The sequence below is a fragment of the Rhinopithecus roxellana genome, chromosome 6, assembly GCF_007565055.1.
Source record: "Rhinopithecus roxellana isolate Shanxi Qingling chromosome 6, ASM756505v1, whole genome shotgun sequence".
NCBI lineage: Eukaryota > Metazoa > Chordata > Mammalia > Primates > Cercopithecidae > Rhinopithecus > Rhinopithecus roxellana.
Window position 1 is genome coordinate 87617038 of NC_044554.1, and position 19748 is coordinate 87636785.

The window sequence follows — 19748 nt, forward strand, 5'->3', positions numbered from 1 at the left end:
AGATTAATGGAAGTGCATTACCATTATGTGCCAGAGGAATATGTTTGGGCATCAGTGAGAATAAATACAAAATGAAGAGTCCCACTTTTCAAAAAATAATGTATTAAACATTTAAATTGTGTAAAATCTTGCCAGATCTCAGAATTCCTCCGTGCTTTTGATGCCAGTTGGATGAAGCATGTCTGTAGGTAGATAAAAATGTCAAGAAACATATTTTCATTATGGACTACATCCATTTAAAACATCTTTAAGTTTAAATCACCAGAGATTTCTTGATTAACAAACATTATATAAGAAAAAGTCACAAAAAAGGTGAATGTATGTAACATTCATCAGGTTACAATTCTATGCCGGGCACTATATCAACTCTTAAAGTGTTTTATTTATTTTTCCAAAAGCAGTGAAACATAAACTAAGAATTATGAATCTCAGTTTTCAAACAAAGAACTGAGATTCAAAAGAGTGAAGTCATTGTTCTTATACATGCAGTGAGTTTTGATAGAAAAGAAGCATTGTCTCAGGGAATAAAGATAATGGTAATTAGGAAAGTCTTTCTTTGTTAATCACCTAGTTAAATACCCTGGGTCTACATGTACAGATACAAAATTACCCCTCCCTTGCTTAGTCAGGTTCTGTTTTTTTTTACAACACAGTGTAAATTTCATTTACATTTTTGTTTTGAGATGGAGTCTTGCTCTATCACCCAGGCTGGAGTGCAGTGGTGGGATCTCTGCTCACTGCAACCTCCACCTCCCGGGTTCAAACAATTCTCCTGCCTCAGCCTTCTGAGTAGCTGGGACTACAGACAAATGCTACCACATCCAGCTAATTTTTTTTGTAATTTTAGTAGAGACAGGGTCTCACTGTGTTAGCCAGGATGGTCTCGATCTTGGACCTTGTGATCTGCCCGCCTTGGCCTCCGAAAGTGCTGGGATTACAGGCATGAGCCACCACTCCTGGCCAGTAAAATGTATTTAAAAGAATTATTGAGGCAGATTCCAAGATGGCCGAATCGGAACAGCTCCAGGATACAGCTCCCAGCATGAGCAATACAGAAGATGGGTGATTTCTGCATTTCCAACTGTGGTACTGAGTTCATCTCACTGGGGTGTGTCAGACAGTGGAGGCAGGATAGTGGGTGCAGCCCACCGAGAGAGCTGAAGCAGGGTGAGGCATCACCTAACCCAGGAAGTGCAAGGGGTAAAGGAATTCCCTTTCCTAGCCAAGAGAAACCATGACACACAGCACCTGGAAAATCGGGTCCCTTCCACCCTAATAACTGCACTTTTCCAAGGTTCTTAGCAAATGGCACACCTGGGAGATTGTATCCTGCACCTGGATTGGAGGATCCCACACCCACGGAGCCTCCCTCATTGCTAGCACAGCAGTCTGAGATCTAACTGCAAGGTGGCAGCAAATCTGGGGGAGGAGCTCCCGCCATTGCTGAGGCTTGAGTAGGTAAACGAAGTGGCCAGGAAGCTCAAACTGGGTGGAGCCCACTGCAGCTCAAGGAGGCCTTCCTGCCTATGTAGACTCCACCTCTAGGGACAAGGGATAGCCAAATAAAAGGCAGCAGAAACCTCTGCAGATTTAAATGTTCCTATCTGACAGCTTTGAAGAGAGTAGTGATTCTCCCAGCACAGAGTTTGTGATCTGAGAATGGACAGATTGCCTGCTCAAGTGAGTCCCTGAACCCCGAGTAGCGTAACTGGGAGGCACTCCCCCAGTAGGGGCAGACTGACACCTTACATGGCCAGGTATGCCTCTGAGACAAAGCTTCCAGAGGAAGGATCATGCAGCAACATTGGCTGTTCAGCAATATTCACTCTTCTGCAGCCTCTGCTGCTGATACCCTGGCAAACAGGGTCTGGAGTGGACCTCCAGCAAACTCCAACAGATCTGCAGCTGATGGTCCTGACTGTTAGAAAGAAAACTAACAAACAGAAAGGACATCCACACCAAAACCCCATCTGTAGGTCACTATCATCAAAGACCAAAGGCAGATAAAACCACAAAGATGGGGAAAAAACAGAGCAGAAAAGCTGAAAATTCTAAAAATCAGAGGGCCTCTGTGCCTCCAAAGGAACAAAGCTCCTTGCCAGCAACGGAACAAAGTTGGATAGAGAATGACTTTGACGAGTTGAGAGAAGAAGGCTTCAGATGATCAAACTTCTCCGAGCTAAAGGAGGAAGTTTGAACCCATCACAAAGAAGCTAAAAACTTTGAAAAAAGATTAGACAAATGGTTAACTAGAATAGATAGTAGGTTAACTAATAGATGTAGAGAATAGATAATAGGTTAACTAATAGATCTAGAGAAGTCCTTAAATGACCTGATAGAGCTGAAAACCATGGCATGAGAACTACGTGACAAATTCACAAACTTCAGTAAGCGATTCAATCAACTGGAAGGAAGGGTATCAGTGATTGAAGACCAAATGAATGAAATGAAGTGACAAGAGAAGTTTAGAGAAAAAAACATAAAAAGAAATGAACAAAGCCTCCAAGAAATATGGGACTATGTGAAAAGATCAAATCTACGTCTGATTGGTGTACCTGGAAGTGACAGGGAGAATAGAATCCAAGTTGGAAAACACTCTACAGGATGTTATCCAAGAGAACTTCCCCAATCTAGCAAAGCAGGCCAACATTCAAATTCAGGAAATACAGAGAACACCACAAAGATACTCCTCAAGAAGAGCAACTCCAAGACACATAATTGTCAGATTCACCAAGCTGAAATGAAGGAAAAAATGTTAAGGGCAGCCAGAGAGAAAGGTCAGGTTACCCACAAAGGGAAGCCCATCAGGCTAACAGCAGATCTCTCGGCAGAAGCTCTACAAGACAGAAGAGAGTGGGGGCCAATATTCAACATTCTTAAAGAAAAGAATTTTCAACCCAGAATTTCATATCTAGCAAAACTAAGTTTCATAAGTGAAGGAGAAATAAAATCCTTTACAGACAAGCAAATACTTAGAGATTTTGTCACTACCAGGCCTGCCCTACAAGATCTCCTGAAGGAAGCACTAAACATGGAAAGGAACAACCAGGTACCAGACACTGCAAAAACATGCCAAAATGTAAAGACCATCAATGCTAGGAAGAAACCGTATCAACTAATGAGCGAAATAACCAGCTAACATCATAATGATAGGATCAGACTCACACATAAATATATTAACCTTAAATGTAAGTGGGCTAAATGCCCCAATTAAAAGACACAGACTGGCAAATTGGATAAAGAGTCAAGACCCATCAGTGTGCTGTATTCAGGAGACCCATCTCATGTGCAGAGACACACATAGGCTCAAAATAAAGGGATGGAGGAAGATCTACCAAGCAAATGGAAAACAAAAAAAGCAGGGATTGCAATCCTAGTCTCTGATAAAACAGACTTTAAACCAACAAAGATCAAAGGAGACAAAAGAGGCCATTACATAATGGTAAAGGGATCTATTTAACAAGAAGAGCTAACTATCCTAAATATATATGCACCCAATGCAGGAGCACCCAGATACATAAAGCAAGCCCTTATGGACCTACAAAGAGACTTAGACTCCCATTACAATAATAATGGGAGACTTCAAAACCCCACTGTCAACATTAGACAGATCAACGAGACACAAAGTTAAGAAGGATATCCAGGAATTGAACTCAGCTCTGCAGCAAGTGAACCTAATAGACATCTACAGAACTCTGCACCCCAAATTGACAGAATATACATTCTTCTCAGCACCACATTGCACTTATTCCAAAATTGACTACATAGTTGGAAGTAAAGCACTCCTCAGCAAATGTAAAAGAACAGAAATTATAACAAACTGTCTCTCAGACTACAGTGCAATCAAACTAGAACTCAGGACTAAGAAAATCACTCAAAATCACTCAACTACATGGAAACTGAACAACCTGATCCTGAATGACCACTGGATACATAACGAAATGAAGGCAGAAATAAAGGTGTTCTTTGAAACCAATGAGAACAAAGATACAACATAACCAGAATCTCTGGGACACATTTAAAGCAATGTGTAAAGGGAAATTTTTATCACTAAATGCCCACAAGAGAAAGCAGGAAAGATCGAAAATTGACACCCTAACATCACAATTAAAAGAACTAGAGAAGCAAGAGCAAACACATTCAAAAGCTAGCAGAAGGCAAGAAATAACTAAGATCAGAGCAGAATTGAAGGTGATAGAGACACAAAAAACACTTCAAAAAATCAATGAATCCAGGAGCTGGTTTTTTGAAAAGATCAACAAAATTGACAGACTGCTAGCAAGACTAATAAAGAAGAAAAGAGAGAAGAATCAAACAGATGTAATAAAAAAATGATAAAGACGATATCACCACCGACCCCACAGAAATACAAACTACCATCAGAGAATATTACAAACACCTCTACACAAATAAACTAGAAAACCTAGAAGAAATGGATAAATTCCTGGACACTTACACTCTCCCAAGACTAAACCAGGAAGAACTTGAATCCTTGAATAGACAAATAACAGACTCTGAAACTGAGGCAATAATTAATAGCCTACCAACCAAAAAAAGTCCAGGACCAGATGGATTCACAGCCAAATTCTACCAGATGTACAAGGAGGAGCTGGTACCATTCCTTCTGATACTATTCCAATCAATAGAAAAAGAGGGAATCCTCCCTAACTCATTTTATGAGGCCAGCATCATCCTGATACCAAAGCCAGGCAGAGACACAACAACAAAAAAGAGAATTTTAGACCCGTATCCCTGATGAACACTGATGCAAAAATCTCCAATAAAATACTGGCAAACCAAATCCAGCAGCACATCAAAAAGTTTATCCACCATGATCAAGTGGGCTTCATCCCTGGGATGCAAGGCTGGTTCAACATACACAAATCAATAAATGTAATCCAGCATATAAGCAGAACCAAATACAAAAACCATGTGATTATCTCAATAGATGCAGACAAGGCCTTCGACAAAATTCAACAGCCCTTCGTGCTAAAAACTCTCAATAAATTTGGTATTGATGGAACGTATCTCAAAATAATAAGAGGTATTTATGACAAACCCACAGCAAATATCATACTGAATGGGCAAAAACTGGAAGCATTCCCTTTGAAAACTGGCACAAGACAGGGATGTGCTCTCTCACCACTCATATTCAACATAGTGTTGGAAGTTCTGGCTAGGGCAATCAGGGAGGAAAGAGAAATAAGGAGTATTCAATTAGGAAAAGAGGAAGTCAAATTGTCCCTGTTTGCAGATGATGTGACTGTATATTTAGAAAACCCCATCATTCTCAGACCAAAATCTCCTTAAGCTGATAAACAACCTTCAGGAAAGTCTCAGGATACAAAATCAATGTGCAAAAATCACAAGCATTCTTATACACTAATAGCAGAAAAACAGAGAGCCAAATCATGAGTGAACTCCCATTCACAATTGCTTTAAAGAGAATAAAATACCTAGGAATCCAACTTACAAGGGATGTGAAGGACCTCTTCAAGGAGAACTACAAACCACTGCTCAGTGACATAAAAGAGGACACAAACAAATGAAGAACGTACCATGGTCACGGATAGGAAGAATAAATATCGAGAAAGAAATCAAGCGTATCCAGTTAGGAAAAGAAGAAGTCAAATTGTCCCTGTTTGCAGATGACATGATTGTATATTTAGAAAACCCCATTGTCTCAGCCCAAAATCTCCTTAAGCTGATAAGCAACTTCAGCAAAGTCTCAGGATACAAAATTAATGTGCAAAAATCACAAGCATTCTTATACACCAGTAACAGACAAACAGAGAGCCAAATCATGAATGAACTTCCATTCACAATTGCTTCAAAGAGAATAAAATACCTAGGAATCCAACTTACAAGGGATGTAAAGGACCTCTTCAAGGAGAACTACAAACCACTGCTCAGTGAAATCAGAGGACACAAACAAATGGAAGAACATACCATGCTCATGGATAGGAAGAATCAATATCGTGAAAATGGCCATACTGCCCAAGGTTATTTATAGATTCAATGCCATCCCCATCAAGCTACCAATGAGTTTCTTCACAGAATTGGAAAAAACTGCTTTAAAGTTCATATGGAACCAAAAAAGAGCCCGCATTGCCAAGACAATCCTAAGTCAAAAGGACAAAGCTGGAGGCGTCACGCTACCTGACTTCAAACTATACTACAAGGCTACAGTAACCAAAACAGCATGGTACTGGTACCAAAACAGAGATATAGACCAATGGAACAGAACGGAGTCCTCAGAAATAATATCACACATCTACAGCCATCTGATCTTTGACAAATGTGAGCGAAACAAGAAATGGGGAAAGGATTCCCTATTTAATAAATGGTGCTGGGAAAATTGGCTAGCCACAAGTAGAAAGCTAAAACTGGATCCTTTCCTTACTCCTTATACGAAGATTAATTCAAGGTGGATTAGAGACTTAAATGTTAGACCTAATACCATAAAAACCCTAGAAGAAAATCTAGGTAGTACCATTCAGGACATAGGCATGGGCAAGGGACTTCATGTCTAAAACACCAAAAGCAATGGCAGCAAAAGCCAAAATTGACAAATGGGATCTAATTAAACTAAAGAGCTTCTGCACAGCAAAAGAAACTACCTTCAGAGTGAACAGGCAACCTACAGAATGGGAGAAAATTTTTGCAATCTACTCATCTGACAAAGGGCTAATATCCAGAATCTACAAAGAACTCAAACAAATATACAAGAAAAAAACAAACAACCCCATCCGAAAGTGGGCAAAGGATATGAACAGACATTTCTCAAAAGAAGACATTCATACAGCCAACAGACACATGAGAAAATGCTCATCATCACTCGCCATCAGAGAAATGCAAATCAAAACCACAATGAGATACCATCTCACACCATTTAGAATGGCAATCATTAAAAAGTCAGGAAACAACAGGTGTTGGAGAGGATGTGGAGAAATAGGAACACTTTTACACTGTTGGTGGGATTGTAAACTAGTTCAACCATTATGGAAAACAGTATGGCAATTCCTCAAGGATCTAGAACTAGATGTACCATATGACCCAGCCATCCCACTACTGGGTATATACCCAAAGGATTATAAATCATGCTGTTATAAAGACACATGCACACGTATATTTATTGCGGCACTATTCACAATAGCAAAGACTTGGAATCAACCCAAATGTCCATCTGTGACAGACTGGATTAAGAAAATGTGGCACATATACACCATGGAATACTATGCAGCCATAAAAAAGGATGAGTTTGCGTCCTTTGTAGGGACATGGATGCAGCTGGAAACCATCATTCTTAGCAAACTATCACAAGAACAGAAAACCAAACACCGCATGTTCTCACTCATAGGTGGGAACTGAACAATGAGATCACTTGGACTTGGGAAAGGGAACATCACACACTGGGGCCTATCATGGGGAGGGGGAGGGGGGAGGGGGGAGGGATTGCACTGGGAGTTATACATGATATAAATGATGAATTGATGGGTGCTGGCGAGTTGATGGGTGCAGCACACCAACATGGCACAAGTATACATATGTAACAAACCTGCACGTTATGCACATGTACCCTAGAACTTAAAGTATAATAATAAAAAAAAAAAAAAGAATATGGCCATACTGCCCAAGGTAATTTATAGATTCAATGCCATCCCCATTAACCTACCAATGACTTTCTTCATAGAATTGGAAAAAACTGCTTTAAAGTTCATATGGAACCTAAAAAGACCCCGCATTGCCAAGACAATCCTAAGCCAAAAGAAAAAAGCTGCAGGCATCATGCTACCTGACTTCAAACTATAGTACAAGGCTACAGTAACCAAAACATCATGGTAGAGGTAGCAAAACAGAGATATAGACCAATGGAACAGAACAGAGCCCTCAGAAATAATACCACACATCTACAACCATCTGATCTTTGACAAACCTGACCAAAACAAGAAACAGGGAAAGGATTCCCTATTTTATAAATGGTGCTGGGAAAACTGGTTAGCCATATGCAGAAAGCTGTAACTGGATCCCTTCCTTACACCTTATTCAAAAATTAATTCGAGATGGATTAGCGACGTAAATGTTAGACCTAAAACCGTAAAAACCCTAGAAGAAAACCTAGGCAATACCATTCAAGACATAGGCATGGACAAGGACTTCATGTCTAAAACATCAAAAGCTATGGCAACAAAAGCCAAAATTGACAAATCAGATCTGACTAAACTAAAGAGCTTCTGTACAGCAAAAGAAGCTACCATCAGAGTGAACAGGTAACCTACAGAATGGGAGAAAATTTTTGCAATCTACTCATCTGACAAAGGGCTAATATCCAGAACCTACAATGAACTGAAACAAATTTACAAGAAAAAAACAACCCCATCAAAAGTGGGCAAAGGATATGAACAGACACTTCTCAAAAGAAGACATGCATAAACAACCCCATCAAAAAGTGGGCAAAGGATATGAACAGACACTTCTCAAAAGAAGACATGCATACAGCCAACAGACACATGAAAAAATGCTCATCATCACTTGCCATCAAAGAAATGCAAATCAAAACTACAATGTGATATCATCTCACACCAGTTAGAATGGCGATCATTAAAAAATCAGGAAACTACAAGTGCTGGAGAGGATGTGGAAAAATAGGAACACTTTTACACTGTTGGTGGGACTGTAAACTAGTTCAACCATTGTAGAAGACAGTGCAGCGATTCCACAAGGATCTAGAGCTAGAAATACTATTTGACCCAGCCATCCCATTACTAGGTATATAACCAATGGATTATAAATCACGCTGCTATAAAGACACATGCACATGTATGTTTATTGCGGCATCTACTCACAATAACAAAGACTTGGAACCAACCCCAATGTCCATCAGTGACAGACTGGATGAAGAAAATGTGGCACCTATACACCATCAAATACTACGCAGCCATAAAAAAGGATGAGTTCATGTCCTTTGTAGGGACATGGATGCAGCTGGAAACCATCATTCTCAGCAAACTATCACAAGAACAGAAAACCAAATACCGCATGTTCTCACTCATAGGTGGGAATTGAACAATGAGATCACTTGGACACAGGAAGGGGTACATGACACACCAGGGCCTGATGTGGGGTGTAGGAAGGGGGGAAGGATAGCATTAGTAGATATACCTAATATAAATGATGAGTTAATGGGGGCAGCACACCAACATGGCACAAGAATACATATGTAACACACCTGCACAGTTGTGCACATGTACCCTAGAACTTGAAATATAATAATAATTAAGAATTCTTATATTTTATTTCATTTTATTATTATTATTTTTTTTTTTTTGAGACGGAGTCTCGCTCTGTCGCCCAGGCTGGAGTGCAGTGGCCAGATCTCAGCTCACTACAAGCTCCGCCTCCCAGGTTCACGCCATTCTCCTGCCTCAGCCTCCCAAGTAGCTGGGACTACAGGCGCCCGCCACCTCACCCGGCTAGTTTTTGGTATTTTTTAGTAGAGACGGGGTTTCACCGTGTTAGCCAGGATGGTCTCGATCTCCTGACCTCGTGATCCGCCGTCTTGGCCTCCCAAAGTGCTGGGATTACAGGCTTGAGCCACCGCGCCCGGCCCTTATATTTTATTTTTAAGAGATTGTCCCACTCTGTGCCCAGGTTGGAGTGCAGTGCCACCATTACAGCTCTCTGCAGCTTCAACCCCCGGGTTCAAGTGATCCTCCTGCCTCAGCTTCGCCTAGCTATTTGTTTGTTTGTTTGTTTTAATTTTTATTTTTTTGTAGAGGCAAGGTCTTGCTCTGTAGCCCAGGCCTGGTCTCGACCTTAGTCTTAAGTGATCCGTCCACGTTGGCCTCCCAAAGTTCTGGGATTACAGGCATGAGCCACCATGCCCGGCAAATTTTTCTATTTTTAGTAGAAATGGGGTTTCATCATGTTGCCCAGGCTGGTCTAGAACTCCTGTCCTCAAGTGATCACCTCAACCTCCCAAAGTGCTGCGATTACAGGTGTGTGACCCTGCACCCAGGGAAAAAACTGTTAGTAACATGAAAAAGAGTTTCAAGAGATATGGTAGTTAGGATTATTAGCTGCGTTGCGTCGTGTGTGTGGGACGGGAGCACACCCAGGTGGTGCAGATGAGAACAGGGCAAGGCCGCCTGTAGAGCAGTAACCGGCGTCCGCAGTCGTCTGCTCACACCACAGGCGAGGCCCGATGACAGCGGTCGGTCAGCAAGTACCCTGACCAGCTTCCCCTGAGAGGGGCCCCTTCACTGAGGGTCTGAACAATCGCAGGGTGAGGGACAGGGAATATCTACGTGGTTGTGTCATTCAGGAAGAGCCCTGATGCAGTAGGGGGCCTTGTTGGAAAAAGGTGGAGGGCTCCGTGAAAGGACTTTTTGGAAAGCAGGAGGCGTTCGGAAGCCTAGCTGCGCGTACCTGTCAGTCCGTTTGAATCCTCTCAGACCTGCTGGGCCCGCCCTCTGCTAAGTCCCATACTGGGAAAGGGGCGCCTCTAGGACCATCACCTCTGTCTCTTCTTTTACTGGGAGAGAGCTGAGGGCAGGGCAGCCTCTCCTGCGGGAGGACGACTCCCGCCTGCTTGAAGAATGCGGTAGGAACAGCCCTGGAACCAAGGCCCCGGGAGGACGGACGCCCACTCGTGAAATTGTTAGAAATGATGTTTTTAGGCCATGCAGGGCTCTATCTTGATTCATTCTACCACGCCAGTGACGGTGCCAAAGTGCTTCACAATCACCGCTGGGGTATCTCCCTGCGATGTCCTGCTGCAGGGAAAGCGACGCTCTTGTCCATTTTCCAAAACATTTCCAATGCTGTAGGCGATTACTCTCCGAGCAGTAATATTGCTGCTTAATGTTTTGAAAAGACTATGCATAGTAGAAATACAACGTAATTCCAAGCAGTAAAACTGCCTTTTCAACATTTGAAAAAGACATAGTCTGCTGCTGTGTTAACAGATACCACTCAGAATTAGAAGATGAGCAATGACGATCCAGCTACCTACATATACAGAATTGGATGTTATTTCTGCATGTATTCATTTGCCAATGTAATGAATGTGAATATACAACACTGCTAAACTCACTGACTGTGTCCAGGAACAGATGTGGGTTTTTGAATCTCTCTTTGCTTTATTTTCTCATAACTGAATTCTGTATTTTGGTTTTATAGGAAAATACCACCTTGATACAGATTTATATTTTTCAGAATTTCTTTTCTCCATCAATTGTTAAAAAAATTAATCCATGTACAATAAGTGAGTCTGAATTCCAAAATGAAATAAGTGATTTTTTTTCTGGGATTAAAAATTATACGCAGGCCTCGCTTGGAGATATTGTAGGTTTGGTTCCAGACAGCCGCAATAAAAGGAATATTGCTAGAAAATGAGTGGCACAAATGTTTTGACTTTCTAGTGCACACTATCTTGTACTCTATTACACTATATTATTCTATGTCTATGAAAATCACATCTTAATTTTAAAGTAATTTATTGCTAAAAAATGTTAACCATCATCTAAGCTTTCACTGAGTTGTAATCTTTTTGCTGGTGGAGAGTCTTGCTTCGATGTCAATGGCTGCTGACCAATCAGGATGGTGGTTGCTGAAGGCTGGAGTAGCTGTGGCAATAGTTTAAAATAAGATAACAGTGAAGTTTGCTGCAGTGATTGACTAGACACTCTTTCCTCACTAAGCTTAACAATTTCTGGCTTTTGATTTAAAATGAGATACTTGGTGGGGCACAGTGGCTCACGTCTGTAATCCCAGCACTTTGGAAGTCAGAGACAGGTGGATCTCCTGAGGTCAGGAGTTCGAGATCAGCCTGGGCAACATGGTGAAACCCGTCTCTACTAAAAATACAAATTTGCCAGGCATGGTGACACATGCCTGTAATCCCAGCTACTCAAGAGACTGAGGCAGGAGAATCGCTTGAACCTGGGAGGCGGAGGATGCAGTGAGCCGAGATCATGCCATTGTACTCCAGCCTGGGCAACAAGAGTAAATCTCCCTCTCACCAAAAAAAAAATAATAATAATAATAATAACAATAATAATAATAATGATAAATAAATAAAATAAAATGAGAGACTTGTGGCTTTTCCTTTCCCTTGAAACTTAGAAGCCATTGTAGAATTATTAATTGGCCTAACTTCAATATTGTGTCTCAGGGAATAGGGAGACCCGAGGGCAGGGAGAGAGACAGAAGATCAGCCAGTCAGTGGAGCGATCAGAACACACAGCGCATCAATTATGTTCACCCTCTTATATGGGCACAGTCATGGTGCCCAAAACGATTTCAATGTTAACATCAAAAATCACCGATCACAGATCCCCATAGTAGATACAACAATAATAAAAACATTTGAAATACCATGAGAGTTGCTGAAATGGGATACAGAGACATGATGTGAGGACATGCTGTTGGAAAAATGGCACCAATAGACTTGCTCAACACAGCGTTGCCAGAAACCTTCGATTTGTAAAAAAGATGCAGTATTTGGGAAGTGCAATAAACTGAAGCACAATAAAACTAGGTGTATCTGTGTTTTCGTCAGGGCTAAAAAATTACCATCATGATTCTTCTAAAATATATTTTAGATATCTGAGTAAATAAGAGATGATGAAAAGGAAAGTAACAATGTACTTCAACATAAATGAGTGTGTAACAGCAATTAAAAGTGTTCTTTGTATTACCAACAATCCAGCAGCCAAAACAGCTGGATGATGTTGGTTAGTTTGGACATTCATTCAATGTATATTTTTGAAAGGCAGACACAAAGATGACAAACAGATCTGTAAGTGATGGTTTCTCATAACTGAGATCAATAGAGGGGAAATTTATAATACTTTAAGTGATTTTGTATACCAAATCTATTCCTAAAAGAGTTATTATGAACTCACGTTGGTTAGTATTTTTTATCATGGCCTTTAAAGTAATTATGTGGAATTCAACATAAGAAATAGATTTGGTTGACTTTATTTTTCTTTGCTGATTTAATCATTATATTTTCTAATTACCAACATGGTCAGAGTCTGGTTATCTGTGCCTCTTCAGCACAGATTAATTCCCTTTGCAGGTAGGGCACCACAAATTTAGATAGCTGTGGTTCAGTTCATGGAAGAATAATACTGCTGTTAGAATTAAACAATCTTTATTCAAGCTTGGTGTTTTACTCTAAGGACGTGTTCATATTATTTTTCTTTAATAGCTATACATAGATTTTTAAGAAGCTACAATATGCAATTTATATGTCCCTTTATCTTAATTTTTCATAAGCTATTATGCTATTGGATTTAGAGGAAAGTAAGGTTTTTGCTATTGATGGTTTGAGGCTATTCTGAGTTTTATTATTATACGAGCTTTTATTTTAACATGATATTCAAGGGCCCTGCCGCACGCAATACACAGAAATGACTTGCAATACTGCATTCAATATCACATGTATTTTATCAGGAAAAAAAGGCATGCGGTTAAGAAAACTTCTATTTCATTCTTGCCCTTTGTTGAATTCTGTAACAAAGACAAGCCATTTTAAATCTTGCTCCTGGGCTGACGCCGCTCTGGAAATTGGAGCCCATCTTGAACTCTCACACCTACGTTATAAATGCATGTAAATTGGAATTTATAATGAAAGGAACACAATACTTTATTGTAACTGCACAGGCCAGGCTCCACTCAGATAAAATAAAACAAAGTGCACGGCAGACCACCCTCCACTGTACTTTGATTAACTTTAGTTTTCCAACCTCAGAGTGATCATGTCAGTAATGCAGGCATTTCAGTTGACTTCCCTGAAAGCATTTTGCTTTATATTTGCCAGTCACTGAATGTGGCATTTTACTTCATCAACCACTGCTCTTTTGAGAGCCACTCAGATGTGAAAAACACAAGTCTAAGATTTAGGCTCTCAGTAAATATGCAGAGAGATATAACTCTTCTGCATTAGATTGGAAAGCTGAATTTGATGGATCTGGGAAATAAAATAAAAGTCATTTTCTTTTGTGTTCAAGAAGTATAAAGCTTCCCTTTTCTGTATTAGTTAGAAAATGAATGATATTAGGTAACTTTAGAAACGACTTTCAGCTTCTACTGCGGGGATATTACTAGGAAGACTGACAGCAGAGAATAAGCTGAAGTCACTCAAACGTTAGTCCCATTTGCAATTGCTTATTATTTGATGGGTCAGTTAGACACTCAGAAATCACACCTCTTATATCTTGGGGCTATACTGTCAACACATTTAATTTATTGAGCATCCTCTGCTACTGTCATTGAGTGGATAGTAAAGCATGTTTGAATTGGAATACAGGATAAACCACCAAACAGGAAAAGCACTGCATTTAAGCACAAATAAATCTATGCTGCAATATAAACTTTCAGTTTCATCTCAGAGATAGGGAGAGCTGGAAAGGCTGTTGCTCCTGTTAAAGATAAGGCCAGACACTAAGTGGCAAAGCTGGATTTCATCAGTCATGTGCTACTGCAGTGGGGAAAACAGCAGCATGAACTGAACACTAGGATTCATTCAGGGGTGATGGGTGTTTAAAGGAAGAATGGGGATAAGATGAGGGGCAAGTGGGGGAAGCGAAACATTACAGAAAGCAAAAGGAAGGGTTGGTCCATGTGAAATTCATCTGGGTTTGTTTCCTGGTGCTTATGAAAATGAGGCCCCCGGCCTCTCACAGAGGCTGGGAGACAGGGGATCTATCTTTAGGTGTTGTCTGGAGCAAACAGTAAATGCTGTTGGCAGCCTTGAGTTTCTCAGGCAAGCACTTTAAGGGGGCTAGCATCATCCCAGGGATATGGCCTTGAGCTATTAGAAACCAACTTAATGTTTAAAACATTTAGGTCTTTGAAGGCCAAGGCAGAGGCTATTCAAGAATGGGGACTGAGGAGCCTGGCTAGAGTTTGGTCTAGGAGAGAATCTTTGTCACCTCCACCATTACAACAAGCAAAAAGCTGGACACCGAACACTGCAAATCATTCACATTTCTTGGACTTCTCAGAAACCTATGTCACAGAGCAAACAGATAACCTGAAATCTAGAGACACAGAGGCCTGGAGAGAGAAACAGGACCTGAGCATTTGCATACCTGGGCAGACCTCATCAAATACCATATCAGCCAGGGGAAGATTCAGCCGGAAATCTTTAGCAATTTACTCTGTTTAGTGACAACTAGAAGGAAAGTATGAAGTCCCTGCTGCCCACTGATATAGGGAGGTTCGTTTCTTATTGCAGGATTTTCTCCAAGTGGGTTTGACCGCACCAGATGTTCACAGAGAAGACTGGGGAGAATCCTGGGGAAGCTGTTCCCAGGTGCTACCTGGGAAAGGGTAGAAGCCACCATTGCAAGAATTCCACCCAGACTCATCTCCCCATCCCACCATGGAGAACAAAAGCCATGATATGTAGGAGGAAGGGGAACAAAAATATATGAGAACACTGGCCGAGGACATAGTGGAAACGCACTGTAACGGAAAGAGAGGACAAGGAGGGGTAGGAATAAGCACTAACCCAACATCACAAAGGAGCAGAAGTACTTATTAAGTCCGGACTTGGACACCCAGGTTGACAATGCCTGCCTGTGACTGAGGCTTAGAGCACCAGGAAATGTTCCCATTCCACCCCAGTGGCCACACGTACCGACACTGAGTAAAACCCACAATAAAATATATCTGGAAGAACAGCAAAAACAGATTCTCTCTGCAGAGCAGCTCAGAGATGACCCAAAGCCCAGCCCAGCATAAACACTGTGAGGACCTGTATGGCAAGTTTTCCCAGACTAGAAATACTTATTATCCCAAGAGAGACTTGAAGCTCTGGCGCCCTGAGGGTAACCATAGCAACAATGAACTTTAAACTCAGCCTAATTCCTGAGTAGATTAGCAAACCCAGAGAGCAAAGGGCCAGCAGAAGGAAATGCATGCTTATCTTAAAATATAACAAGTATTTATTTAAATACTGTAAAATGTGAGTGGCTGTCAACAAAAAAAATATGAGGCATAGAAATAAGCAAGAAATAGCAGTGTGCAGAGACAAAACAATCATCAGAACCAGACTGACCAGGGGGAATGTGAAAACTATCAGATAGGGAATTCAGCTGACTGTGATTGATAGGTTCAGGCAGGCCTGCTCCACAGAGGAGAGTCTTTCAGCTCTGCTCTGCCTACAGTCTTTCTGACCTACATTCAGGAAGATCTAGTGAAAGAGCAGTCGGATGCAGGCAGACACCCTTTATGTCAGAGATCCTGCAGCCTCCCTTCATGTCTAGAGATCCTGAACTCTTAGGTCAGTCCATATGCACCTTTAAAAATTAGAACTTGATTCTTTTTATCCACATATATGGCTTATTTCTCTTTTCCTTGTTGCCAAGATTTTAAAATCATTTTCAGTAGCTTCTTTCCTTGAAAGAGCTTATCACCCCTTGGCTTTTAATTCTTGAGATAACCTTGAAGCCTGAGCTCTTTGCTAGGTTCAAAGTATGGTATTTTTGTAGAGTATCTCACTTGTTTTTATTCTTGTGGGGGAAGTAATACTTTCTTGAGGTTCTCCCACTTTCCAACGTGAAAGTCTTTTGCCTTTTATTTAAACTGTGTACATTTAGCCAAATAATGCCACCTTTTAACAAACTCACAAATTCGATATAATTATGTTACTCAAAAGATAATTAGGTGATCTTAAAATACAGTTCATTTTGCATCGATCCAGTATCTTTTGGTAATGTGATTACTGTTAAAATCAGCCCAACCTTCCTTCTGAAAACTACTACAAAAGTGGCTAAAAAAAAATACACAAAAATTTGAGTTTCACCAACGCAGCAGCATGAGTTTGCTAAAATCCAGAAGAGAAAGAGAATGTATTGAGGTGAATCCAATATCCCATAATTTCCCCCTCACTGTATATATAGTTAGTTAGAAGGAGGTAAAAGGCTTAAAAGACTATCACAAAGCAATATCTAAGAGAGAGAAACACTTAGAATTCACCAGTCTCTTGGGAAACAAAAAATTAAATTCTAGGGATAAACAGAGAGGATAGGTCTGGTAGAAGCTCTAGTTAGACACAGTGTACCCCAAAAGGACCTCACCATAGGAAAAATGAAAACCAAATGTAGATCTATTCTCTTAAAAATTGAACCCATCTTTAGAATAGCTCAGTAACTGACTGATTTTAACTGATCTTGCCATATAACAACTTCCTGCAGGAAGCAACAACGCAACTTTATTAGAAGAAGATAAATAACATCCTGAACTTCCATTATTCAAAAGAAAAATTCTTAGGCTTGCCAAGAAACAAAATTAAGAGAAAAATAGACACCAGTAATAGATCCTCAAGAAATGCAAACATGCAGTATTCATGGGAAATAACAAAGTGACACTATTAGACTTCAAGACTTACAGTAAATCTACAGTAACCAAAACATTGTGGTAAAGGTGAAAGAATAGACAAACAGACCAGTGGAACCGAATACAGAGTCCAGAAATAGACCCAGATAAATATAATCAACTGGCTTTAATAAAAGAGTGAGGGCAATGCAATAGAGCAAAGATAGTCTTTTCAACAAAGAGTGATGTAACAACTAGACATTCTCATGCAAAAAAAAAAAAAAAAAAAGCATAGACACAGACTTTATGCCCTTCACAAAAATACACTCAAATTGCATCACAGACCTAAATGTAAAATGTAAAACTATGAGACTAGAAAATAGCAAAGGAGACAATGAGGTCAAACTTCTGGTGTGGTGCTAACTTTTTAGATAAAACAACAAAAACATAGTCTATGTTGTTGAAAGGAAGAATTGATAAACTGGACTTCATTAAAATTAAACATTTCTGCTCTGCAAAAGGCATTGAAAAGAGAATGAAACGACAAGTCACAGACTGGGAGAAAATATTGCAAAAGACACATCTAATAAATGACTGTTATCCAAAATACACAAAGAACACTTAAAACTCAACAGAAGAACACTTAAAACCTTGAAGAAAGAAATGGGACAAAGACCTTAACAGAAACCTTACTAAAGAAGATAGACAGGTAGCAAATAAGCATATGAAAATATGCTCCATATCCCGTATCATCAGAAAAATGAACATTAAAACAGTGAGATACCACTACATGCCTATTAGAATGGCCCCAATTGAGAACTCTGACGACACCAAATGCTAATGAGGAAGATACGGAGCAAGCAGAACTCTAAGTTATTCCTGGTGGGAATGCAAAGTGGTACAATCACTTTGAAAGAAAGTTTGGCAGTTTCTTACAAAACTAAACATCCTCTTACCATAGGATCCAGCATTTCACTCATTATTTCCCCAAAGGAGTTGAAAAGTTATGTACAAATAAAAACCTGCACATAGATGTTTATAGCAGCTTTATGCATAACTGCCAAAACTTGGAAGCAACCAAGTTAAATAAACTGGTACATCCAGACAATGGAATATTATTCAGTGCTAAAAAGAAATGAGCCATCAAGCCATTAAAATACATGGAAGAAATTTAAATGCACATTACTAAGTGAAAGAAGCTGTGTTAGGCCATTCTTGCATTGCCATAAAGAAATACCTGAGACTGGGTAATTTATAAGAAAAGAGATTTAATTGGCTCAGAGTTCTGTAGGCTGTACAGGAAGCATAGCAGCATCTGTTTCTGGGAGGTGTCAGAAAGATTCCCATCTTGGTGGAGGGCAAAGTGGGAGCAAGCACGTCACATGGACAAAGCAGGAGCAAGATAGCGAGAGCTGAGCAGGGAAGATGCCACACACTTTTAAATGACTGGATCTTGAGAGAGCCCACTCACTATCACGAAAACAGGACTAAGACATGAGAGATACGTCCCCATGATCCAAACGCCTGCCACCATGCCCCACCTCCAGCACTGGGGATGACAATTCAACATGAGATTTGGACGGGGACAAATATCCAAACTATTATCAGAAGTCAACCTGAAATGGCTGCCTACTTTACAATTCCAAGCATTCTAGAATAGGCAAAACTATGGGGACACTAAAAAGATCAATGACTGTCAGTAATTAGAGGGAGGAAGGGCGGGATGAATGGGCAGAACGTGAAGATTTTTAGGGCTGTAAAACAATTTTGCAGGATACTATAACAGTGGATACCTGTTATTATAAGTTTGTCTAAACCCATAGAATGAGCAATATCAAGAATGAACCCTAATGTAAACTATAAACACTGGGTAATGATGATGCATCTGTGCAGGTTCATCAGCTGTGACAAGTGTACCACTCTGGTGGGGGATGCTGATAATGAGGAAGGCTGTGCATGTGCGGAGGCAGGGGTTTTATGGGACATTTTTGTACCTTCCTTTCAATTTTGTTGTGAATCTAAAAATTATTTAAAAAAAAATCTTTAATAATAGTAAAAGAAGAAACAAGGAAATTATTGGGGAAGCAAAATAATAACTAACACAAATAATTTGTCCCCAACTGGGCAAGACAGGAGTTAAAAAGACCCATAGAACACTGGGGATGAAAATTTAAATTCTAATATATCAGTAGTTACATTAAATATAAATGAACTAAATACTTCCCATTAAAAAGCAATCATTGTCACAATATTAATGATGTACTACTTTAAAGAAATCCAGTTAAAATACAGAGACACAGAACAGTTGAAAATAAAAAGAGGAAAAATGTTACACCACACAAACACAAACAAGTATAAAGTTAAAATAACTATACTAATAAGATGAAGTGAGCTTTAAGAAATGACGTGCATTTCTG